The 26,902-nt window shown below is 44.9% G+C and overlaps 1 protein-coding gene across 19 annotated transcripts in view; it reads right to left on the minus strand.

The window, feature by feature from the left end:
• The window catches only part of TANC2 (tetratricopeptide repeat, ankyrin repeat and coiled-coil containing 2), a 282,832-nt gene that overhangs the window by 239,570 nt on the left and 16,360 nt on the right, over positions 1-26,902 (minus strand). For 5 of the 19 annotated variants that reach the window (XM_068661152.1, XM_068661148.1, XM_068661149.1 and 2 more), the window contains exons 1-2: positions 10,909-11,203; positions 9,821-9,925 (exon numbers count right to left, since the gene is read on the minus strand). The exons of 1 other annotated variant lie outside the window; for it this stretch is intronic. The gene's annotated coding sequence lies outside the window, so the exon portion shown is untranslated. 13 more of the 19 variants (XM_068661139.1, XM_068661144.1, XM_068661147.1 and 10 more) reach the window with 8 other exon arrangements.

A 26,902-nucleotide genomic window follows, 5' to 3' on the forward strand; every position in this document is an offset into this window, starting at 1 on the left:
CAAAGACGGGCATCTCTTAAATACCAAATTCGTCAGAGATACCACTTTTCTGAGCCATCTCATTCTAAGTATATCAGTGCATGTTATTGGTACGTCAGTGAGATAAAACCTCAGCTGCAGGCCTTGCCTACCCCAATCCTTCATCCTTCTACATTACAGAAGTGACATTTGTCTCTGGACAGTTGAACAGACCTTTCCACTTAAGTCAGAATTAATTCATCTGTTGCATTTGGTGCACGGTTCACAGAACCTTACCCATGTCAAGGCTTACTTCTAAACGGGGTTCCTTGCAGAACTGACTTGATTAGGCCGTATGGACCAAGGATCTATTAATTTCCTGTACCACAGTTTATGTATTGAAAATACAGGGAAAGGATAATCTTAAATGTTTTACTTGTCATGGCTTGGCTTTATTTTTGTTTGGTTGTTTTTTTTTTATTATTTATTTTTTTAAAATGTTTCCACCTCTAAAGGTTTCTGTCTGAAGAGCAATGACTGTCATCTTCCATTGTTGTCTGTAACGTTGAATCAATAGCTGTCCTCAGTCAGGATCCAAATTTATAGAGAGAAAGGGAGCCAAAGGAGATGTACAGTGCTGTCTTTACCTGTCCTGTCACTGAGCTCTCTTTACCTGTTCTGTTACTTTAATTCTGTAATTACAAAAAAAAACCATCAGTTCCAATTCTTCCTGTCTGCCTATGATACATCTTCTGTCTGGTCTCTCTTTAATTAAAACTTAATTTAAGCGTGACTGTTAGTCAATTCTAACCAATAAACGCATTCTACCCATTGATAAATAGATTTTACTATTTTTCTAAAGCACTTATTACACGTTTAAGAAGCTGAAGGGTGCAGTTGCACGAGAGATGTTCTTGTGGCCTGCCCTAAAGCTGACCATGTACCCAGCAGCATCGCCCGTCTCAAACACCCCACTGGCCAGTGCTGACATTCGTGCACGGTCAGGACTTCACAGATGACCGAGGATGAGGCAAATTCAGCTGTTCTGTACGACCAAGTAGCGTTACTCCATCTGTAATGTCCTCCCAGTCACCCTCCACAGCCTTGTAAGGAAACCAAATCAAGGCAGCAGTGTGCCAGATCAAAGATTTAACCCGGCATCGATTCCTTTCAGTCCTTTTTCACCACCCTAGCACCCGATTGACATAACTTCCCATCCCTGCAGCCCCTTGGGAGCTGCTGTCACCCACAGCTTCAGCTGGTTCGCTCAATTCCATCATCCGAGCTACTCAGTGGCATGCTAACCAGTTCTGCACCCACTCACACCAGTTTTGACCATGCTATGTCCTACCTTTCCCACAAGAATGCCATAAAGCATGGTAGTAAAACTGCTACTAAAACCAGACAGGCGATCTTCACGTTTTTCACCTAGCTAGAAGGGTTCCTCATCTTCTTCCAGCAGGTAGCAGAGAGTTGTACAAGGCTGGTGGCACCGAAGGATGAAGAAGCTGGATCTTTCCGTTCCCACTGGGCAAAGCCAAAACCAAATCTCTATGCCACTCCATTACTGCTCTCCTAAAATAATTCCTCATCTTCAGCCTTGCATGTAATAACCTACTTGAGGCTTACATAACATGGAAAAATCCCAGTTTGTTCCTGCCTAGAAGCTGGGCTAGCAGGCATCGCAGCCCATGCTCCAGCCTTGCACCCCTCTCACTTGCGCTAACGCGCTCGCAGCTGAGACCCAGCCGAGCCCCCCGGGACTGAAAATACCTCGTGGGTCCGCAAAACTAAAGGCGTGCCTTTCTCTTTGGGAATGCACGCTAATTCCGAACTGCGCCATTTGGCTTGTGATCACAACTTGTAACTGGCAAGAACTCCCACTGTTATTACTTTTTGGGATAACTACTACCCACGTAGTGACAGATGGCACACTCCACCTCTGCTGAGGAGGTGTAGGAGCACTGCCTGCTGTCAGCATTGCATTAACAAAAAATTAAAATCAAGACACGGATAATATTACCAGTCTGAAGAGAAAGCGGGTGGGCACACGTAGCCTTCACCAAACAATATTCCTTTCTTCCATGGTGCCTGTTAGACTAAATCCCCAATCCTGAAGGCCAAAGAAGCAAGGGATGGATGCCTCGACGCACAACCAAGCCCTAGCCAAAGGTTGGTGCCGATGGAAAGCTGCTCACAAAGACTGGGAGCAAGCACTGATGTTGTACCTGTGAAGCAGAGTAGCTCATACCAATGACGGTGTGAAATCGCAGAAAAATGAGCTGGGGTCCTCCACACAAACCTTCTGTTGAAAACGAAACAGAGCTATTTGAATAACAGGAAAAAAAGCCTATTAAATAAGCAAGTGGGAGATTTCCTCCTTTCATATAATGAAAATGAGCTATTAAACCAAGATACTTTGCAGTATGAAAGCTGCTCAAAGAGATAACAAGCATTAGATCCCGATTTAAGCAACTACAGAAAGCTATAGATTAAGCAAGGTACAGCGACACGCACAGAGTTACTGCCTGGACCCCTGCCCCTCTGCACGTACCCTTACAAATAAAGTCAGAGGAAGAACACTACAGGCTGTAAGCTTGGGGCTGACCAGCAAAATCCCCCAGCACAAACACCGACTGGGATCATTGCAACCACTGCAGCCACTCACACTCCCATCCTGGTTTGGCTTTACAGCTGCCATCAACGTTTAATGCATTTTTCCTTCTGGCTCTTTTCTCCAAGCATTCAGTACTTCTAAAACCCATCCTCATGACACTTTATATGGTTTTTCCCTCTCTCAGAACCCTTCCCTACAATCTCCAGAGGACCGCGAGTTGTTTATCCATCCCCTAATCTCCCCTTTGCTGAGGGCTTTCTTCTGCAGTGCTTACACGACACAGCCCACCCGGGTCTATCCCAGTGACCTCCCCATGCTCACCACTGAGCAGGGAGCCAAGCCAGGAAACTAAAAATCTGTATAGTATTAAGAAAACCTAAAGGAAGAGCAAGTGGGAGCTTCAGCTTGAAAGGACAAGGCTATTTTGCCCAACTTCCTCCATTTACAGGCCCCAGCATCGTGCTGCCATCCCTCCCTCCCACGACGCTGTGACTCCTGGCAAACTCCAGAAGGTGTGAGCTTTCCAGCTGACGTCTCTCACGCATTAAAAACGCATCAGAAGTGCTGTGTACCTTCACCTTGTAGTCACTTGAGCTCTTCCAATCATTACCTGGGACATTAAAGAGCACGCTGCTACCAAAAATAGCTTCCCGACATAGCATAATCCCACAGGAGAGAACGGGAAATGTGCAAAAGGGAAACGCCTGTGCTCTGGAAGAGGGGAATGAGACCCAGACAAGGAAAGATGGGCACTTCGCTGGTCCCTGCACTGCATCTGCACTTTGTTCCTTTATTTTCTATTAACATTTCTCCACAAAAAACACTAATTTCATTGGATCCCGGTCTGAGAAGAAGACAGAAGCTCGTGTTCACTGATGGAACAAGCCACCACCAGAATGTGCTGGGCCAGGCCAGGAAGACACAACGAACCCGCTCGTCGCCACCCAGCAGAAATTTGGGGGGGTAAATGGCCAAGTGGAGTTGTTCTTTACCTCACCCCTGAGAGGCAGCTGAGCACTGTGGGGCCAACAGCTTTCAGCAGGGAGGGAGCAGCAGCTGGGTGGTGACACAGGCAGGTAGGAAACCCTTCAAAGAGCAGTAGGAGGCAAGCCTTTTTTTTTTTTTTTCTTCATTTTTCCCCTAAAACAGTAAAACCAATAAGCCAGTTTCCATTTAACAACTGCAGAAAGAATCCAAACCCTCTAACGTTTATCCCTCTGGTTATTAGTCCAGATACATGAGCAGGAAGCTACGTAACGCACATTTGTTTCTCCTTACAGTTTTCTCCCAACTCTTCATTGGATTTTTCCCATTTTTTTGCCCATAAAGATGGCCTACCAACATGTAAGCCACCCATTAAAACACCGCCCAAAGGATCGAGCTCAATCAGTTTAATATTTGGCAATTCAAGGGCGGAAAATTCACCTGCAAGGAACTTCGGATTACCATCCAAAATTGTTTCCAGGTTAAGCACATTAGGGTTCGTCAGAGAACATCAGTCAGTGCTTTTCAGAGATGGGAATCAATGCACAGCTGCCTTCTGGAGCCATGAGCTCTATAAATATTCACGTTCTGAAGAGAGATTTTGCATCGTCTTTCCTTTTGATGCTTCTCATGCACACCAACTGTTTCTCTTTTTCAAGCGCATTCAGTAAATTTCTGACCAAACTAAGAAAGAAACTCAAATTTTGGAGGCCAAGAGCCAGAACTGCCTAAAATAAGGGGGACACACGCATTAAGACAACTGAAAAAAATGTTCCTGCAGTGAAGTTTCCTACTGGCCACTTTAAAATACATTTTACTTAAATATCCTAAGTGCAGAAAAATAGCTGCAATCTGCCAAAACAGTATTCTGTCTGCCCTGGAAATCCTACAGGCACAAAAGGAAAAATGAAGTAACTAAAACCCCAAAATATCTAAAAATGAGTAAATGGTTAATTTGTATCTGTGCAATAGGGGCACCTTCCTCTCTCTTTTCTCATCCTCAGTAATTAATAGCAAATTCCCAGCGTGACTGCTGTTACAAATAGGAGTTCACCACCCAAAATACTTTTTCCATTAATGTAACCCTTTCAACTGGAGGCTACAAAACTGAGATCATTACAATTCAAGCCTAATTAGCGATTAAAGATGATGTTTGTAAGAATTATACAACAAAATATTCACTATTAAAGGATGAGGGGCTTGGAGAAAAACCACCAGCCGCTGTTATTTGGGAATTTCACTTCGTCCGCTGTGTCGGGCTATTCCAATTCAGCCGAGTGCAGAAGAGGCAGTCCAACTCTTCAGCTGAACTTCATTAGCCAGCGAGGTATTTATACAAGCTGCAGGTTTGAAGTATTACACAATGGAAACCTGCAAAGCATCGCTGAAAACCAGCTCTCCTCTTGTAATGGGAAAAAAATGAAGATAGGGAAAAGGGGACGTGAAGACAGCTAACTCCCCGCAGCCACCCCTCTGCTGCCTCACACGCAACCTGCTCTAAAAGAAGCGAGCGCAAACTTCCAGGTCCAGCACCTCGAGGAAAGAGAAGCAAGAACGGCTGCCTCCATCCTCCCAAGCTTTGAAAAGTTTTAGATAGAGGAAGAAAAAAATTCACTGTTTGTGTACCCTTGCAGCTCAGCTCAGGAACAAACGCAGCTTTGAGCCTGCCCTGCTTTGATCCGCACAGCGAGGTGGAGAAGCTCATCAGATGACTTCGCAACAACTTGGGTGAAATGGGGCAGCAGGACTGGAAGTGGCTGTGCGGTTAAAAGGGGTTATTCAGGCACACCAGGAGCTTAACCTTGGACACACACCGTTCTTTAATGAGACAAGCCAACGGTGACCAACCAACAAGTTGCTCCAAGACTTCCACGTTCAGACAGTGAAAGACCTCTGACAAAACAAGAAACCACTCCCCGGCCAAAGGAAAAAGGAGAAGCAGCTGCAGCCTTCATACCAGAGCTATCCGGGCACTCCAGGAGACATTCCTGCAGTCACCAACACGCTCCTTCCATAAAGGAGAAAGAGATAAGCACCGCTAACAGCCGAAAGGCTGACGTGCACGTTACGTGCGCTGCTCTTCAGAGGTTACTCCTGGCCACGGGAGCCCCATGATGGCCCCGGTCGGAGGGACGTCGGGCAGGCAGCCTTCGGGGAATGGATGGGGACAGGGAGCATGGGTCAGGGACTTCACTTGTGTTTGATGAAGAGCACAGAATCATTAAGGTTGGAAACCTACTGAGCGCTGCTGGGCTGCCTGTGGCAAAGCAGACGTTGTTCACACGAATCAATGGAGGTGGGGGGAAGGAAGGGGAAAAACAGAAAGCCCTCCGATTTTAAAGGCCAAAAAAGCACGTTTGAGCAAATAAGGGCTCCCCATGGAGCAAGGAAAAAAGCTTTACCTAGGCATATAAAAATATGTAAAAACCACCAAGTAAGTCTTACCCCATGGCTTGTTTTACACAAAACATGTGCAAAGCCAACTGTTGCCCATCCGTTATACACGCCGAGCAGTATTTCCTCCAGCAATCACACAACGTGGCACAAACACAAACTTGAGGCAAGTAAGAAAGCCGTACTTTGTCATACCATTCCTGATGCCTTCCTAAAGAGTGCTTTTCAAGATGGAGTCTCCCACATCACAGCATAAATTAACTTGTTTGACACCGATTAGGAAGACGGGTAACAACACTGCCAACAGGAGACCCAGACCGTCAGTGAGTGCTATGGGTGGCTCCAAAGATCTCCTGAAGACCCGAAACACCACGGTGCCCTTACCAGAGCACCCAAAACATACTGCACTTCACTCCAAGACAGCAATTTCTCTCTCCCATCGGAATCCCGCAGCCAATTCCAGGCTGCACCAAGTCAGATTCCTCTCCAGTTTGCCTTTATCTTCACCCTGCAACTGGATCCTTTTGCTGTGGCCTCCTACACTGAACCTAAGCAAGCTAAATCAGACAGGGAGGCTGCACGAAGACAAAATTTCAAGACCAGGCTCCAAGCCCCCTGTTTGTCCATTCCTTAAGCACACCAAACAAGCCACGGCCTTCTCTAATTAACATAGGGTTTGTATTTAATTACTTTTTAAATGAATGTAAAACAAACGACTGTATTTCAGACCCATAAAATAATGGGCCCAGAATAATTCTAAGTAGCATGACTAGAATTAGTTTTTTAGAGCTCATAAAATCCAGTTAGCAAATAAACCAGAAATGAACGATCCGGTTCACTCCACCCCTGCAAATATTTGCAGATGCAGCGAGCTTTAAATACAGACTTGTCTCCAGTGAATGCAACAGGTACACTCTCCACCTTGAAGCTACAACAAAAACGTCATTTCAAGACAAAGAGTTAACATTGCAGGAATCAGAAACCACCAGCAGGCCCAATTCTGCTCTCAGCACCAAGCTTGGTAGCCTGCCACGGGCCTCACAGGTCCTGCGTCCAGCTCCTGCACCACCATGCTGCTTTTGCATGTTCAAAGGACGCTGAACGATGCTCTGAGAAGTTGGCACCTCTGCAGTACACATATCAGAAGGTGCAAGGCAACCTTATTACCAAGCTGGCCCCAATCTCTGACTGTACACAACAAGGCTGGACAACCCTAAGTATTCTCTGCACAGCACTAAGCATAAACCAAACGTACCCTCACTGAAAGGCAGCCCCACACCTCCAACGGTGCCATTCCTGGAGACCTTTCTAAGGCTTCACACAAATACTCCAGGCACGGGCGTGCAACCAGCAGCACCCACTCCAAGAGCTCGCTGCTGCCACAGGGGCAGGCCCAGCCTCTTTCCTGGGTGATGCTCCCGCATCCTCCTCGCACAGTGTTCCACACGACAAGTCCGGTTCATTGATCCTGCTAGAAATGAACTCTGCAGAAAGAAATAGCTGTCAGCCACCCAGCAGCTGCTCAAGCATTTAACTTTGCAGCCGAGAGGGGCTGCGCCACCACCCACAGCACTGCTGCCACGAGGGCAGACACGGGGTCACTGACTTTGCAGCAGTTCCTAAAATCAGCTTAATCTCACCAAAAACCTACGCTTGGAGTCATCTGCTTGTCTGGATGGCAGAGGAAGCCAACCCGCCTCATCAGGCTGCAGGAAAGAAAATTCAGGCTCAAAAGTTTAAACAAAAAGAATCAATGTGTATGCTCAGGGCTTTATACATCAAAAAGACACAAATGAGGAAATTATTGAAAAAATTCTAAAGGATTTTTTTTCCTTTTATTTCAGACTGTGGAGCAATAGGTGTTGCTAGTCTCTCAGCTGATCACAGGTTCAATCACTTCTAGAAAAGGAATATTTACATAAAACATAAGGAGGAACATCATTTTTTTCTTTTCTTTTTTAAACAAAACAAACCATGCACAAGGAGGGCTGCAGATTGCTCTTTTTCTTTTTCAATGTACCAGGCTTTTTTGGTGCTGGTGGTGGGGTTTTGGTTTTAAGAGTTTACTGGACGCCTTCTTAGTGTTTTCGTTTCGCTGTTTAACAAAAAAGTAAAATACGCTATTGCTGATATTAACGAGCATTCTGAAATTAAAAAAAAAAAAGAAAAGCAAGACTCCATACCTAGAAAAGTTAAATATGCTATAAGCAAACCAACCAAGGCCTACACAATCCAGCGTACAGAGTGCACAACAACATGTGAAGTGATGCACATCTGGACCTAATACAGCCTGCATTTACACACGTTAATATTCATAAATGAGAATTTACAAGCAGAAAGTTAGGCATGCTCATCTGTACTGCTGCATAAAAACTAATCTGTTAGAAATTCACTGGACGTAACGGTTACGTTCGGGGATTTCTCAGCAGCAACATATATCACATATTCTAAAGGCTCAATAGCAAGTAAATCTAGGGTACGTAACTTGAAACGTTGAAAGGTAATCATTAGGCAACTCAGAAAACACCTTTTTGTTCAGAATATGCATTTCTAGTTAAAAAAAAAACATGCAAACATTGGATCATGGGCAAGCCAATGGAAAAGATGGAAAGATGACAACAAGGGAGAAATTGCTACAAAGCAATCAATGCTGACAATTTGGTTATTTTCTGACAACGTCGCAGTCATCCACTTTCACTGAGCGCCTAGCCAGTAACCCAGGCTGTAATTACACGTCCAAATCAGGCGAGGATGTCTTGGTGTTCTACCACCACCACAATCTAGATCCAAACAGGATACGGTCCTACCGCTCCTCTCCACGCCAGAGCAATTGGTGGGAAGGCTGGAGCACACACAGCCTTCTGCATTTATGATGCTCTTAGCAAGAGTTACTACAAAAAAGCAGCACGACTCCTTAAGGAGCACTTTGTTTATTTTTATTTTTTTTTAGAAGCCCCAGAGTCACAATGCCCACAAACCCCGAGCGGCTCACACATTCCTTGCCTAAGCACTGCTGTCTGCTTTTTACCCCCAGTAGTTCATTCACAGAGCAAATAAGAAAGGATTTTGATTGTGGCAAGCTGCAAATGCAATATATTGCACTATCACAGTTTAATTGCACATTCATCACGTACTTCATAGCTAAACGTACCTCTACACAAAGTAGCCATGATCTAAGGTGTCTCTTGCCACTCCAGTAAGAAAGCCTCACATGACTGTAGCTAGCAAATTCTCCTCAAAACACCGTCACCAAAACACACTTATTTTACTATATATTGGCTTTAATCCACGCGCTAGGATCGGATGCTTTCAGTTTCAGGTTTTGGTTTCTAAGGTTTAAGGTTTAAATAAGAGAAATCAGCGACAGCCAACCTTTAGCATTCTGAAGAGATCATTCCGAGCTCCCACCTGAGAAACGCTGCGAGCAGGGTTTCATGGCCGTGTTGTTCTCTACCGCACGTTTGCTCTATTTCTTCTCGCTCCTCTCCCCGTTTCAGCATTCATTCGCCTGCACTCACTATCCTGTAGCAACGCTACACTCCACAACAGCGCTAATTAACCTTTACAATTAACGTGATTTAACTTCGCCAGATATTTCTCCTCCCTTATGCCACGTCCACCTGTATAAAAGCCTGAGCTCCACAGCGATGCACCATCCCCTAGACCACCTCGCTGGCTGCCATACGCTCCTCAACTTCCAGACACAAACGGGGACGAGCCCATCTCTTCCCTGCAGAACACACACACCAGCGCAACCGTCTGCCTCGCCGTATCTCCTTTCTTCTTTACATTTTAGCCCCCAACAGCCAGCCCACGCCTGGAACAGAAAGCCGCTGCGTGTCACCAGCCTCCCCGCTCCTTACTCACCCCCGGGAGGAAGAGGAGGGAGGATTTCAAGCCCTGCTTTCCTCAAGAGGCAGCGGGCAGGGCTGCGGGGGGCTCCTCACGGGCATCCTCTCTGCCGCCCGGTGCCTGTGAAGGAGAGAGGCCATTCGCTAGGCAGATCCCTCCAGATCCCATCTCAGGATCCCCACTTGGGATCCCCGCAGCCCCACTCACGCCCAGGTGCCCCCCCAGGGGGCTCCAACCACCCCCCAGCGCCCCCCAAAATCCACGGCTGGGCTGAGCCAGGCTGAGCCCTGCGACCACCCCAAAGCCCCCCAGGGCCGCCGCCCCTCAGCTCTGCAACCCCGGCCAAAGTGGGGGGGGTGATGGGGGGGAATGGGAGGGGGTGAGGATGGGGGTTAATGGGGTGTAAAGGGGGGTAACGGGGTGAGGATGGGGGTAAGGGGGGGGAATTGGGGTGAGGATGGGGGGTAAGTGAATGTGAGGAGGTGTATGAGGGGTGGTGGGGGCATGAGGAAGGGAATGGGGGTGTGAGGATGGGGTTATTGGGGTGTGAGGGGGGGTAAAGGGGTGAGGATGGGGGCGTGTGGGGGTGAGGATAGGGAGTAAGGGAGGTGTATGGGGGCAGCAGGGGGGATGGGGCGTGAGGAGAGTAATGGGGGGGTGAGGATGGGGGTTACTGGGGTGTAAAAGGGGTGAAAATGGGGGTGAGGGGGTGTAAAGACGAGGGATGAGGGAGGGATGAGGGGGGTGTGGGGTAACGGAGGGGGTACTGGGGGGGTGAGAGGTGGTGCGAGGGGGGCAGGGGGATGGCGGGGGGGGGTAAGGGGGTGTGTGCGAGGGGGGTAAGGGGGCGTAGGGAGGGTGGGGGGGGGGGTGAGGGGAGGCCCTCAGGGGCCACCACCGCGTCGCGGGGCGTCGCCTCCCCCCCCCACCCTGATCTGTCGCTGTCGCCGCGGGGTGAGGAGAGGAGGAGGAGGGGGGTGGGGGGCACCCCCTTGGCCCTTACCTGGCGCGGGGGGGGCTCGGCGGCGGCCCTCACACACACACCCCCCACCCCCACATACACCCCCCACCCACATACACCCCCCTCAGCCCCCCTCACGCACCGCCCGCGGCTGAGGCGCGGGGGCCGCCTCCCTCTCCCCACACCGCCGCGGCGGGCGGACGGGACGAGCCGAGCCGAGCCGAGCCGAGCGCGCTCCCGGCGGGGAGGGGACGGCTGAGGGGCGGGGGGCGGCCGCTGCGGCTGCTCGCTCCTCGCTCGGCGCCCAGAGGCTCCCGCAGCGCCCCCCCCCCGCAGCGCGCCCCCGCCGCCCCGCGTGCACGCGCGGAGATGATGGGGTGGGGGGGGTAGGGAAAGCGGGCGGGGCCGCGCTCGCCCCCCGGCCGTGAGGGGAGGGGATGGGGGAGGAGGGGAGGGGGAAGGGAAGCGGCGTGCGCGCCCCCGTGCTCGCTCCCTCCCTCCCTCTCCGCGCTCGGAGGTGAGCGGGGAGGGGCTGCTGCATATTCATGAGGGGGGGGTGGCTATGCAAAACGCGCCTCTGCCCTCCTCGGGGGGCGGGGGGGGGCTCCTCCCGTGAGGCGGTGGCGGCCGCGCCGTGAGGCGGCTCCGCGCGGCCGGGGGCAGCCGGCTCCGGGCAGGGCTCTGCCCGCAAGGAGGGACCCGCAGCGGCCCCCTCAGGTGGCTCCGGCCTCTGGCACAGCCTCGGCTGAGGCGCTGCAGCCGCCCAAGCCGGCCCCGGCTCGGGTGAAGCGGCCGCCGCCGCCTCAGGTTCCCCCCTGAGGACGCCCCCCCCCGGCCTCCCGCTGAGGGGATTGAGCAAAAGCCGAAATCCGAAGGGTTTCGCTCAGTTCTCCCCCCAAAAACATCAGCCTGTTGAAGACCAGGTGCAAAGGGCGTGCACAGGAAGAGCTGTGCTACCTTCTAATGCTCGTAGGCACGTTTATTTACCCAAACAGCTCAAGAAATACACAAGAAATGTGTTCTTTACTCAAGAAATACAGGCTGCAGTCTAATCAGTGTGCCGGCATTGCTGAACTGGCCACCCTGAATGAAAAACAATACTGACAGAAATTTGGGGTTTCTCATCAAATGTCATGGATCCAAGCTATTTTTGTGCAAAAAGTACACGGTAAACATAATTTTATCTGGTTATTTCCCTTTAAGAAAACGAATATTTAGGCCTTACTCAACAAAATAAGCTTTTTAGTCCCAGTACAAAGTGTTCCCTTTAATTAAATTAATTACGAGGATCTCCACTCCCTTGGGACGGATGCCTTGTTAAACCTTCTGGGTGCAGGTTGCTCGCCTCCATCTGCCCCCAGGACGGCTGAGAGCTTCATCACATCTGCCCTGGGTGAATGACCACGGAAATTAAGCAACGGGGTAATCTTCAGGTGTGAGTCAAGAAAATGACTTGTACAAAACAAACTCCTATGGACAAAATCCTACCCAGGAAGCACTAATGAAAAACGGAGGTAGCCCCGTGTTTGGTTTTGCTGTGTATCTGTTAGCAGGGCAGGGATACAGACGCCACGTTTCTGGAATTAAGCATGGATCACAGTAAGTGGGTATATGTCACCGATCACTGCAGTCCTCTCTTGTTTTCTTTCATAAGAGAGTGGCAACACATAAAACAGAGCAACAAGCACTTAAAAAAAAATAGTAAGAAAATATTCCAGAAATATTTTCATCTAATTCTGTAGCCTCCTGTCTCTTTCATTACTTCCAGCAGAAGCGCCTTCTGTAATTGCTTATCTTCTGTTGCCCTTTAGTCTTTTTAAACCACATACACTAGGGGGGAATAATACATAGTCAGAATAATTCCCATTTTTCCTTCAGCAAGTTATTAGCATAGCAAATCACTGACTCCATGTTACAGCACCAAGGATATAATAGTTCCACCTACAAGAAAATATTCTCAGAACTGATGTCAACTGCTTTATATATGTAGCTATATCGTTACTAAGAAAACAGATTTCAAGACATGGGTTTGTGAAAGAGAGGGAGGATCTGACACTTCCAGTATAGAGCTGAGAAGTCAAAGGGTATGAGATAATGGCGAAAGAGCAGCTCCAAATAGGAACATAGGAGCCACAGCGTCTCAATATTTAGTCATTTATGTCCAACGCAGAGAGGCTGTGCTAGCCACCTGTGAGAATTTACAAGCAGTCATACACTGTCCATTTTCCACGCTATCCTCTTCAACAGTGGCCAAAAGGGGATGCTTCAGCACAGGCAGGCGCGTAGAATGGTTCCCCAAAGCCTTATGGCAGCCTACAACGAGTCTGGCCCGAGGACCTCCTGAGGCACATGTGATTCCTCAGTATTTGTGCTACACACACAGGCTCTGTGTACAGTGTCCTAATTTAGGCTGGGTGCCTTCCGACTGTGAACTCAAAAAGGCAAGGGACTGCTTCAAGTCAATACTTGGGTTTGGAGTCCCTGAGGCAGAGGGAAAAAAAGAAAGCATCCTTGTTTTCCACCCAGGACGGCCTCCCTTGCATTTTCCCAGGAGACAGATCCTACTGGAACACACCAAGTCTGTACTTCAGTGAAGCACCAAACTGCCCAGACCTAGAAGACTGAGCTGGTCTGTGCCTACGCAGAAGCACAACTATAGGTATTCAAAGAATATCAAAAGCAAACACCTCTGGCATTTAAAGTGGTCAAGGGTTAGCCGAGGGATGAGGGGGGAATTTTCAGGATCACCAATTCCAGAGTTTGGTCCAGAAATCCAGTCCAAGTTCCATTTTGGTCACATCCACACCTTATTGCATCTGGCCCCTGAGCCTTATAACTGCTCCTTCAGGCATCTTTCTGGTGAACCAGGGAGCCAAAAAAATTCACATAAAAATCTCAATCAACTCTTTGTGTTTTGTGAGTTGTTTTTTTTTACTGCAAACTGACATGAAGTTTGCACAACAGCAAAGGAATAACACGGCTGTAACAAACAAGATGTTGTCCCCTAAATAGCCAGAATACCTACAGTAAGATATAAAAACACTCGGTCTTTCAAATCATATATACCATCAGATAATCTCCTAGATGGATGCTATTAAGTGTGACCATATAAAAATAAATATTGCTTACAATATTTGTTATCTAAGAAATATATGCCTATGGAGAAAATAGTTTAGAGTAATCCTCTAGATGTGAGATACTGATTTTCTTCACACTTCAGCAGTCTAAAAGAACACAGGTTCTGCCATCCCTTCACTAACTAATGAAAGGCATATCTATTTCTGTTGCCTGGGGAGATTTCAAATAGATTTGCCTTTTTTTTTTTCTTTTTTTTTTCTTTTTTCCTCCAGAAGGAAAGGGAGATTTCTGTTCTTCTGGCTGTTTCATTTTCATTTTTGCAATTTTTGGCAAGAGCACCTTGAGCTGTGGATAACCGACTCTATTTCGTCTAAATCTAAGTAAATATGTGCTTTATGATCCTTCTCCTACCACCAGTGTTGCATTTTAACACCAACATTACCCTTCATCTGAGCAACAGCTGCAATAGAGGCTTCCTAACAGAACTTCAGAGAAGAAACAAGTAACAAGATGAGTAAAAATAGCTTTATTTTCTTGTATACACCTGCGCAGGAGCGAGATGACCAGACAACAAGGAAGGATCAACATTTGGAAGATCTCGGAATTAATACAAGAGCTGCTCGTTCTAGTGAGCAGTTTTTCCAATAATAGAAACCAACAGAGACAAAACATTTTCTGCTCACCAAGCGCTGTCTCCTCAGAAATGAGTCTAACCAAGCCCCAAAACTCCCCTGAACACCGAGAAAGAGAACGTTAAAGGCTATGTAGAAACAAAAGGCTGGTGACATACACCTCGGCATATTAAACCTACATCAAACAGTCCTTGGCTGTAGCAGGAAGCAAATCACAGCAATTCCTGTTTCCCGTCTGCAACAGATGGAAGGAAAGGAAAAAAGCCATAATCTTAGATAAAGTTCAGAAGTGTTTGGCCAAGAGATGAGCCTTGCACTGCGTGCTGGAGGCCTATAAGAGCTGGCGATTACTGACCTCCAGAAGGATTTAAATCCGTGTGATCAGAGCCCCTTTGCAGAAGGTCTTGCCCATTTGTCCACAAGAAATGTTCAGAGAGAACAACACCGCCAAAAATGACATTGTGAAAGAAGGGCATAACACGAGATGTTACAGCGCTGTTTTGGTGGTGGCAAGCAAAGAGAGCTTTCATGTAGGATGATAGGGACCTTGTCTAGCCAGTGCTTCCTCCTGCCCTAAAATTGCTCCAATGATGCCTGATGCTTTCTCATTTTTTAATTTATTTTTTTTTAACAGGTACCTGAGGGAGATGCCTGAACCTACCAACCAAACACACATGCCTCATTCCAGAATCTTGTGTCTGTTAAACAGAAAACGCCCATTATTAAAAGAAGAATATTCTATGGCAAACTGTAATTGCAATTTTGAAAGAGAGGATGTATTTATGCAGATCATAATTTGGCAACAATACCAATCTCAACATTTTCCTCTTGAGAGGCACCATGGGAGCTTTAATGATTGCATGCGTTCAAGATAACATCTTGACTGAAATAATGCACCTCTGGCACACTGGGGTACACCTATCAGACAGCAAACAGCACTCAGTTGTAAGCAAAGAAAAGTCTTCATAATTGTACCTTCTGAGCTGTTAATGTTACAGAGTTGGTGTACAGACAAAAGATACCAGAATTTGTGTGTGCACCAGACCGAACCAGGACACCAACTTTTGTTATTTCTCCATTCCATTACGCCAGGACCAACTTAGCTCACTATTTAAGAACTCACAAGATGATTGCTCATGACTGCAGCTGGCAATCAGGTGAACATTCATTTGGGTAGAAAAAGCTTTACACAATTTTCTACAGCTTTGGCACAAGCTCTTTACAGAATATATTTGGTTACTGCTGTACCAGTTTTGGATTATGTGTGATAAAGATACACCAAGAGTAGCCAGAAACCACGTTTTCAGTCTGTATGTGTTCCTTAGTCGAAACCTCCAGCACATTGCCCTTTGCAATTTACATTCCAGCATCCTGGAAGGATGTTATGCGTGGACTGGTACTTTACCCCGATGGCTTAAATGCGCAGGCAGGACATTAACTGGCTGATCAACTAGAATAGTTGGGAAATTTGGAAAAGTTTTTGTATTTTTTTAATCCTCAGCTAGATCTGCAGAGTTCAGACAAAGATTGCTGTTAAAGGGGTTGGACACTCCCAACATTTGTTTTTATGGTTCTAATTAGTCCAATCGGCCTTAAAAAAAGACTTCTAATGAAACCTTGTCCAAATTGAAGTGCAGGAGAAACCACCAATTATTGTGTTATTTTCTGCCCATCCCACTTATTCACCTATCCTCTTATCCACTGAGAGGATGAGCAATTTGGCATGTTTAACCTAAGGAAAAGATGACAACAGCCTTCATACGTGTATAAGGTCAATAGGAAATGCAAGGAATCATTTGTTCTCCATTACTGAAATGAACAGGACAAGAGGTAATAGTCTTAAAATGCAGCAAGGATGATACTGACTGGAAATTAGGAATAATTTCTAACTGCAGGGATTGTTAAGCATTGAAATAGATTGTGTATAAACACTGTGATGTCTCCATCCATGGAGACCAGTAACAATAGCATGCATTTTTCATAAAACAGGTACAGTTGAGCACGACTTAGGGTACCAGAGTAATGACTTAGATTCCTTGTGAAATTCACAGGAGGCCCATGGAAGCAGATGCATCGTATGAATAGGAGCAGTTGCATTTTGCACACAGGATGAAATAAAACACAAGGCCTACTGCAAATTACTGTTTTCTAGATTACCATATATTAAGCATTTCAGGTAAATTGAAAATTATTAACTCTAAAAATTTCTCCCAGAGGATCACATATTTTATCATTAAAACATTTAACTTGGGACACTCTGAAGCTGATGGAAATCGTACACTTTCTGTTGAGCAGACAGACATTTGTAGGCCACTGAGACAATTTGCAGCCAGTACCTGAGGTATCTTTAACGAAGATAGCATTGCTCACCTGCACAATCAGACTTCAGAAAAATATCAATTCTGGAGCAGTAGCAAGTATTTTACTAGTCAACAAAATAAGTAGGGCTACTTAAAGAATAACTGTCAAAAGTTTGATAAGTTGATCTAATATGCTATATTTTAAAGAGCACCATTTTAGTCAAAGTTATTTTAACGAAAGGAAAAAGCTTTGGTTCACTCAATTTGTTTCTGTCAAATAAACTGTAACTCTTAGTGGAGATGGAATAACAGGTATTTAGAGAAACTGCTAAAACAGTCTATACACTCCATTAACCCATAGCAGCATTAAAAGAACATCAGATTCTTCTCCAGCAGACCATGTCTCCTCCTCAATTCATACAATAAATCTATATAGATTTTTTTTTTCATTGCTTGCCTATACCAAAATCCAAAACACATGAGGGCGGTGTTCTGAGCAGGTATTTTGTTAACTGAACGCTAATGAAGGGGAAACAGCACAATAACTCTTTCTAGACATAACAGCATTGAGTCGCTTCCATCTCTGGATTTCCAGTTTTCAGTGCACGATGCTGAAAACCCAAAGAAATCGGTCTGGGTTCTACCACCATGCCAGCGGGTGAAAGGCCTGACCTTTACTGGTTGGTTTGCATGGAGCTGATGAACTCAACCAAGTAAATGCTCAGGTCCATGAAGTTTCAAGATTCCTCAGCTCCTACTGAAATGAGTTACAATGGCAGAAACTGCCCCATTTTGGAAAATTTTGGAAAACTGAATCTCACAAGAGAACTAACTGCAAATGCCTCCTGTCCAAAACTTGTTTCAAGTCAAACTATCATGAAAAGCAAAGAGGATGCCTCCATCTAAGTTTAGACACAATAATTGCTTACTTTTGTGCAAAAATACATTAAAAGCATTATCCCTATCCCCAGTAGGATCTTCTGACTCTGATACACTATTCCAAGAGGGCATCATTATCATGAACCACAGCAAAGCTCCAAATCCTTTTTTCATGACATTCCTAAACTGTTTGCTCCACCCTGATTCATTTTAGGAAACTGATAAGACAGCTGTGAAAATACACCATGTAAAGCACTCTCATATTACAAACCAGTTGGCAGAATCTACACCTTTTTTTTTTTTTTATCCCAAGGGAATAAAGATTGTTGTTTATTCCATTTTTCAAAAGGCATATGAACTAAAATGTAACCTTCTCTTAATTAACCCAACTGGTATTGTTAAGTAGGTGTGTTCTGATATAACATTTTGGCTTGCAATAATCAGTAAAGCAGCTGCCTCTGAAACATGTGTGGGCTACACTCAAAAGATTTTCTTATTATGAAAGGGGGTGTGGGTCTTTCCTTTCATGAAAATGATCATAATTTTCACTGTTCCTATTCCGTTTCTACTGTAACCATTACTGCATTTCTCATGACACTTCCCTGTCGCAAGGTAATAGGTCTAAAGATCTGCAAAACTCGTGTGTTAGTTACTACTGTGCAGTAGTAATACTGCTTCTGGGGGACAATACTGCCTTTTTTTTTTCCTTTTTTTTTTTTTTGGGGGGGGGGTTAGAGAAGGGAAGGAGGGCCTGCTTCTTATTAATAACACTTAAACAGCAACTTTTTTTCAGAATCATATATCTTAAAGCCAAGGAAATGACCAAAATGTACCTTGCTTGACCTATTATGCTACATTTTGTACAGTCTTTCCCAACTGCTCTGTTATTCTCCTGAAACTTCTTTCTTGCACTTCTGTGAACTGCTGCTGTGTGCCATCGAGCTGGTGTTGTTCTACACCCTGGAGATGCCTGCAGTTCAGTGATAGATCGCTTTGCTAGAGATATTAGTGCTCCCTGATACAGCACAGGAATCCAAATCTTCAGCACAAATGACACTGTAGACATACTCGAGCTGAATTTACAAAGTGAAAAATGATGCTTTGACGCTGCAACTCCTTTTTAACAGTTTCCTTACTTCAGTTGATCCCAGCCGTCTGCTAGCAGTTATCGTGCCAACCCTTGCCTCTTTCTTATACATTGCTTTTTGCACTGATAGTTAACAGAAGCCCACACATGAGAGTCATTTCTTCTTGGTCCAGATGTGATGCCTGCAGACTAGACCTGCGACTGAGAAACAAAGTTTGACAATGGACTTACAACTTAACTAGACAACCCTGGGAAGCTACAGATTGTTTCTTCTACCACTGGCTTCTCTGTCTGCTTGTTCCTGGCAAAGGATCCCAGGAATTTCTCCAAACTATCTGCATAAAAAAAAAATATCCTGGGAAGGGCAGGATGGGAAGGGCTCTGTGCTACAGCTCTCAGTCCCCTTCTCCACTCTTTTAGCCAGAAGCAGAGTCAGTGGGTGAAAGGTGTTCACCTAAAGTAAATGCAACCCTCAACAGCAAAAAAACACAATGCAGTTTTTGCATCACTATTTCGTCTTGCAGGGATCCTTAGAAAGACTGCAGGGAATCTGGGAGCTCTTCACTGGAAGAGATCTACTGGAGGTGCTCTGCTGATTTGTCCCTTGGAAGGGCTTCTTCCATGGGTAAATCCCTCTAGAAATATTGTTTTATTGCCTTCCTCAGCATCCCATCCCAGATGCTTCTGAAACTACAAAGGATTGTAAGTGAACAGAACCAGTGACAGTGTGGCTGCGTGGCTCATGCCTCTGAAGCCTTCCTGTGGGTTTCTTCTCTGAAGGAGGGTGACTTGATAGAACAAACCATTCTGTATGCAACCAATTATTGCTTGAGTGCTGCAACATAAGCTGAAGCTGAGATAATTCAGAACAGCACTTGTGCCCTACAACTCATGCCTATAGCTTTGCCATGTGATTTCTTCCATTATGAGCCTCTGTTGTGTAACATAGATACATCACAGTTATTTTTTTTTAAAAGGTAAGTCATATTTGAACTGAATCAAAAATAAGCAAGAGCTAAAATATCTGCAGTGCTGGGGCTGTGCCAAACACCCACAGATTCTGTACCCTGTACTCAAGTCTTGTCAAGTAGCTCAGCACATCTTTATTCTAATCATTTACTTTAATTTTATGCCTAACAGAGAATTGTCCTGATTAATCAAGCAAAGCACAGCAAGGAAAGTACAGAAAACGTGTGGTCAGCTTTGGGCGCTTGGTGCTGCTATCGATACTCTAACCTCTACAACTCTTTCGTCGAAATATTTAGGTGGATGTGCAGTTATACATACAGCTCCCAAATCTTCTTCCCCAAAGTGTTTTCAGTAAGTAATCAGATAACTAAACAGAAAGGTGGTGGGATCCACTAGGGATCTCACCAACAACTTGTATAACAACTTGTGCAGTTGAAACAGGCCAATAATTAGTAACTCTTTCTGGCAGCACAACTCTGTCCAGTTTTCAACCTGTGGTCATTTTCTGTAGTCCTTCCAGCCCATGGACACCTAAATATTGAATAAAATAACTAAGCAAGTGCTTTTGCTTTACACTGACAAGCTTGGCATATATCCACAGTTAGGTCATGCGATAAAACACTCATCTCCACACACATACAAAGGAGCACAGAGGAAAACTGACAACCCCAGTGACCTAATCAGAGAAACAGAGTACCCAGACCTGCTCCTCCCAGGCTACCAGACCTGCGAGGAGGGAGCTGCAGCAGCCCTGACTACTAGGCTACTGGATTTGGCTAACCCATAGGAGGCAGTAGCCTGTATATACAACAGTTTACTTACATGGCATTTCTCAAGGGACTAGCAAAATCACTGGAACATTTTGGGAGCGGACAACAGATTATAGAGAGTCCAAAACCTCTCTGCTCTAATCAGAGTGCATATAGAGCATGAGGACACTTTGTCTAACAAAATGTCTTTAGGAAATTTAGGCAACAGCAAATGTTTTTGTGTTGTGGGGAACTGAAGCGACTACTTTATTGGTGTTATAAAAAATATGAGTGATCCACCAGCAGTCTGCATACTGATGACTCAAGCCATTTTCAAGCATGCATTTAAAATAAAAAAACCCATAGCTCCAACACACTGCTGTGATCAAGGATGATCACTACACCTATAACAACTGTTGCTACACTGGATGTTCTGATAGCATTTGAAAGTAGGCAGTCTGGCAGAGCCAGTATGAAAGGGGGGGGGGGGAAAGAAAGATCGGGAAAAAAGATGGTATTTAAAAAAAACACCATAAACAATGACACCATTACAGCTCCCACTACAGCCATAGCCACAGGGACACTGCTGCTGTGTCAGTTGGACCTGATGTAGCAGAAGCTGTTGTTTTCCTAAGAACTTGCTAATAATTGCCTTAATCTCTATGCTGCAATAAAACACACTAAACTCGTGATAATATGGTAATGCAATATCCTTCATACAATGCCTTTAATGCACTATGGCGTAAGTGACCTTGCCCAAAGATATCATAAGCTAAAGAAATGAGACTGGTTGCAGTGCCTAGGAAGAGTGAATTAATGCCGGCCTGGTTTTCTCCTCTCCTGTGAAAGGGCATACTGCAAACTGCTTCCCTCAAGGAAGCTCTGTGAGTGGAGCTGCTGGTTGTATCCACTCCAGTTTGGCCTTAAGAACGTTTCTATAGTCAGGCACCATGGGACTGCAGCAGAAAGTCACAGTACTTTTTCCACTTCTTCTTCTGGTGCAAATACCACACTCAACAACAGTCCAACAACAGATTGACAATCAACTTCTTGCTTATATTAATTTCTTCCTTGTAAAATTTGTGGTGTTGAATAGTTTTTCATATTTATTAAAGATTTAAAGAGCAAATTTAGGGAGTCAGATTTAATTCTTTTAAGAAGAAAGACTTTTAAGAAAGAAAGAATCAGTTAATGGATAGCAACAACACAGGTGCTGAGGAGAGGCCATACTTTCAGAAGTGCTCAGTGTTTACTTCCTCTTTTAATGTCAGCACAGTTTGTAGATCTATTTAGTTCTTGCCACTGAGAGGAAAAACAAATCTTGAGAATGTCGGTAGAAGACCAGGAAAGTATGGAGAGCTGTAAAAAGAGCTAGCACAAATATACCCTACAAGTGTATAAAGACAGACCACAAGCACAAAGCATTATCAAGAGGTTTCTTGGATTTTGAAGCCCACATGACACAAAGAGGTCACTCCAGAGGTGCAAAAAACACTCATGCAACAGCATTCTGGCCTCTCAGTTTAAGAAGTATTTTCTAAATGAGACTGGAATAGTAAGAATCACAGCAAAGGACACACAAACAACAGGGTATATAGCGCAGAAGCAGTAGAGTTGGGTAGACTATGAGACATGACAAAAGGGAGTTTTAAGCACACGGAGATGAAAATTTTCCAAGGGAACAATTCCTGTTCTGCCAAGGATCCTCCTTGTATGCAAAATGAGAAGATATTATCTTTGCTCTGCCATTTGCCGAATAAGACACTTCCCTTGACTAAGCTGTGCGTGAAGAGAGAATAAACATCATTTCTTCATCTGAAGCTCAAGCAGACAAGAAACACCCCTGACTAGTTTGTTCTAGTCAGAATCAGGAGAAAGACAGTAAGAAAACAGCCTGTTTTTCCTGTAGATTCACTTTCCCCACACCCTGAATTCTATTCACTTTTATAGGAGATGGAGAGCATTCACACTTTTGCTGAATGAAATACGGCAGCCAGGCAAGTGGTATTAAGGGCAGGAGGACTGTCTGAGTTGTTACTACAAATACCCACTATTAGGATGCTTGGGTAACGTTGGCTGTACCAAAAAGAACGACCACAACAAGAATATGGTCAGCTCAGAGGCAGAACCTGGAACCAGGGGAAAGACAAGACCAAAGTAAGGTTAAACAGGAAATTTTTCAACGACTCATGTTAGGGAAATGCCAAATAACTCATGTTACATCACATGTGCAGGTGCGCTGGTGGGTGACAAAGGTCACCCCAAACTGGAGATGAGTTCTTACACCGAGAGATCTGAGAGCATGCAACCCCACTGAAGTTTGTCTCTATACTACCTCCTAGGCTGTCTACCCTCAGACAGTAATTTCCAGGAGAGGCAGCATACGTTCTAGTATCAAGTTAATGATTGACTCCTTAAATGTACCTGAGGATGTGTTGTTAATAAACCTGCAAAAAAAAGAGTCTGGCCTGGAAGGCAAAAGTAACCTTGCAGGCCAGGTTTTGGAACAATAGCTTTAGGATTTGCGTGCTGAAAAAGTTTGGGTGCAGAAGATTGAAAGTTAAATAAAAGGTGAGAGACATTTGCTTAAGAGAAATTACAATTCCAGAAATCAAACCATTCAAGAGTTCAAAGTTACAGTAGTCCTGAAGGGAAGAAGCCTGAAATAGCACTTAAGAATTCAGATGTGAGCAAGAACCAAATTGTCCTAGTGTGAATAAGCTGTGATTTCAATATACCCTGGTGGAGGATTATCTCCATTTGTGCTTTGTGCCTTACATGTGGGTAATAAATAGAGAACCCTTGTAGCTTGGTGAGATAAATTGATCAAAGTTGGATTATTAGAATAGGAAAAGTAAACAAAGGTTAAAAAAAGCCTCAGTGTCTGAACGGCTTTAATGGGAATTAGTCATTTGTTGATGCAGCAGGACTTTTTTTCTTTGGTGGAAGAGGACCAGCGAGACCCTGGCAGGAGCTACAGAGAGCCCAAGCTGGATTTACGGGAGAGAAGAGATTTGTTGAGAGGTGCCCAGGGCCAGTTTTGCTGCAGTTCAAAATATTTCTTTAATTATTAATTCAGTGTAAGACTGAATTCTTACACTTTGGGGAAAAGGGACTATCCAAACTAATGGCTGGGCTACCAGAACTTCTGGCAAGCCCCAGAGCAGGGTACAGTACGTGCTGGAGCCCCAGCTAATAAAGAAAAGAACAAGAGTGTCAGACCTCAAAAAAATTATGAGTTAGACACATTTCTTGTATGGCAAAAAGATACATTTAAAAGTGTTAACCTCAGCTTCCAAAGGTGTTCTCACTACAGCCTACAGTATTCCAATTAGTTTCCCTTACCTTATACTTGACTGGAAATTGCTTTTGGCGCCTTATATAAGTGTCCGATGCAGTCGATGGGAGTGGCTTTTGAACAACTTCCAGGAGAGCCATTACACTTCCCTCTTGGCTGCCTTTAAAACATGCTGCAAAGTTTCAGCTATGAAACCTGGGTATACGAACAGAAAGATATCTGAGCAAGCTAAAGCAGAGAACATTCCTCAAATGTGCTCTGCACGGGCCACCAGTACGGAAGCAGCAGAACAGCAGCAAATGGCTGAGGACACAGACATGGTTAAGCCTAGCAATCCATCTGATGTTCAACCATAGAAATAATATTTATGACATTCAAGAAGCTTTAGAAAAGAGAAGGAAAAAAGAAAAAGGCCCAACAGTATGAAAAATATTTGCAAACTGCCATATTTGATAATGATCTCATTAAATAAAAAAAAAAAGATTAAGTGCAGCAAAATGTGTAACTGCAAATGAAAGGGGAAAAAAAAAAGAATAAAATGTCTTAAAATTTAGCATTTGAGGAATATATAACAGGTTTTGCCAAGAATTATTCGCATACATCTGCACGATCCCCATCCATCTATTTTTACTCTTCTGTGGGCCAATAAAGAGAGCTGTGTATTGTCAACCCTAAAAATAAGCATTTAAGCTTTAAAAAGCACAGCGCAGAGAAGAATGATCGTGTTCAAATTAACCTTTCCCACAGCTCGTGTAGCTTCAGCCACGTTACAGTAAGGGCAGGGCATAACCTTCCCCTCACCCTCAGACAGGAGCAAGGAAAACCATCCAAGAACAAAGGGTGGGTGACCTGAAGCATTGACTACCTTAGCCTGGTCTCCCGGCTTTGCATCCTCTGAACTCTTTTCTCTCCGTGGGTGTTGTATCACAGGTGAGCTCTTCTACCCTGCAGCTTTTCCAGAGCCATCTCTAGATACGTCCATGGCCCCTGTTGGCCGCAGAAGCTAAGCCGAAATCCTGGTGCCATTCAAATAACCACCAGAACTCCCTTGCCTCCAAAGGTCATTTCACACCATAAATTCCAGAGTCATTTGGAGAACTGTCCATCTGCTTAATTGTTGGCCCCTGTTGTTGGTTTGTGTCAGTGCTACCTTCCCTGCATACCTAATAGTGGATTTGCTCTAGTTACTTAGCTAATTAGCTTTCAGAACATCGACTGGATAGCAGGTAGGGGTACTTTAATGACCAGCCTATAAATAGGCTTAATAATGACTAAATACAATAAAAGATCATTTCTTTCCCCACAGGCAAGTTGCAAAAATTAAGGACATTTCTCTAAAGTAAGTTCTCAAACCCACATTTACAGCTAGCCACAAAACTCCAGAGGTGATTTTCCTGGAGGAGGGACGGAGACCCCATGGGTTACGGTCAGGCACCAGACTTCCCAACGTGGTTCTGGCTTTTTCAGATGATAAAGGCAACACCATGCAAATCCACTCCCCATCACCTGCCTCCCAGCCATGCAAACCACCTTGTAATTGTTCTGCATCAAAATGGTTCTTCAATATTCCCTTTCAATACAGGAAAAAAACATAAAACAACAAATTTTAATACTACAGCCCTAAACTCCCCTTGTTTGCAATACTGGAGTGTTACCGGTACCGACAAAACCATTCTCCAGTGGATGCCATTAAATTAGTCATTTATTCAGCAAACACTGTTCCCAACACAGCTTGTGTGTTCAGTTGCTGTTGACATTTCCTGGAGCTTGTTTAACTCGCCGCAGTGACACCTATAGTCGAGGGTGGAGCGAATGAGGCCGCTTTTGAAGCTAGGACCAGCCAGCAAAGCCAGCGAGAGCTCCCACAGCTGTTTGCATTTGTTTATAATACAAGGGATAATTTTAGCAGCATTCCCTTTTGTTTTTCCCTCTATTTTGAAAACAAATGCTAAACCTTCCGGGGAACATTCAAGAGCTCACTTCCCATTACCACGAACCATACGTTAACCTCACCAGCAACAACAGGACCCAAAACCACGGCTTCTGGAGCAGAGCTGAGCAGACGAGTGTCGCTGAGCTGTTGGGACAGTCGTGGAGGGTGGGAGCTGCCAATCTAACGTGATTTTTGCCTTTCAGCTACCAATTTTATTCACATGCAGTAAAGGTCCTCCCCTTCTTCCTTGCTTCCAACTGGCCTCCTAGATGCTATTTTTGCTAAGTGCTCAGGACAAATGCATTCACTACTGTAAAAAGCCAAAAGTTCTCGACACCGGTAATTTAGCTACGTCTGCCACAGCTCCATTGAGAACGTCGCCGCTCCACTGCTGGGCCTTTTGACAGCATGGTATAAACACGCAACTGCAGGCAAACAAGTTAAAAATACAATAAAAAAGATAACAGCTGGAACGCAGGAGCCCACCACATTGTTCCCTAAGATGTATGCAGTTACTCACCCTTCTGCAGTCAACTTAAAATGCTTCCAAGGAAGAGCAGCAATGTTTTATGTATTTTACACATACTTATCCTTGATGTAAGTACCTGTGCAATAGGCAATGCAAAAGAAAATGGGCCCATGGCAAAGACAGCTGGGGCATAAGTGATGAATAAAACGAAATGGGAGCCTCAGTTCCCTCGTTTCCTATTGTTTAAATCCACGTCTTTGCAATTCTAATGAAACGTTCACTGTTTTAATGTCACTTCCTATAGCCTTTTTGCTTGCTGTTTGAGGAAATGGGAAAAGCGATTTTTCTCTCCCCTCTGTGTCTCATCATTGGTAGGAGAACTTGAAGAGGTCAGGAAGTTTTCACAGAAGTATTTTTTATATTAGAAAAATAAGTGTTTAATTTCAACTGTACTTGGAAAAAGATTGCTTCCAAACATGTTTTCAGGCTTTTGAAGAATGAGCTTTCCACACATGCACTTCACTACTATTTTCCAAGTTTTTCCAGTTGGAAGACAGTACGAATGTGTGGGAAACACTGTCAAGCTTTGGAACATTCTCCAAATGAAAATAACTTTCTGTTTTCAAAGTGACACTTTCAGTACTTACCAGGTGTTAAATGTTCAATGCGATATTTTAAAAAGTGACAGTATGACCCCGAGGCTGCTTTTAGGCTATTTAAAAACGGTTACAAAATTTCAGGT

This window comes from Anas acuta, chromosome 25, assembly GCF_963932015.1.
Source record: "Anas acuta chromosome 25, bAnaAcu1.1, whole genome shotgun sequence".
Taxonomy (NCBI): Eukaryota; Metazoa; Chordata; class Aves; order Anseriformes; family Anatidae; genus Anas; species Anas acuta.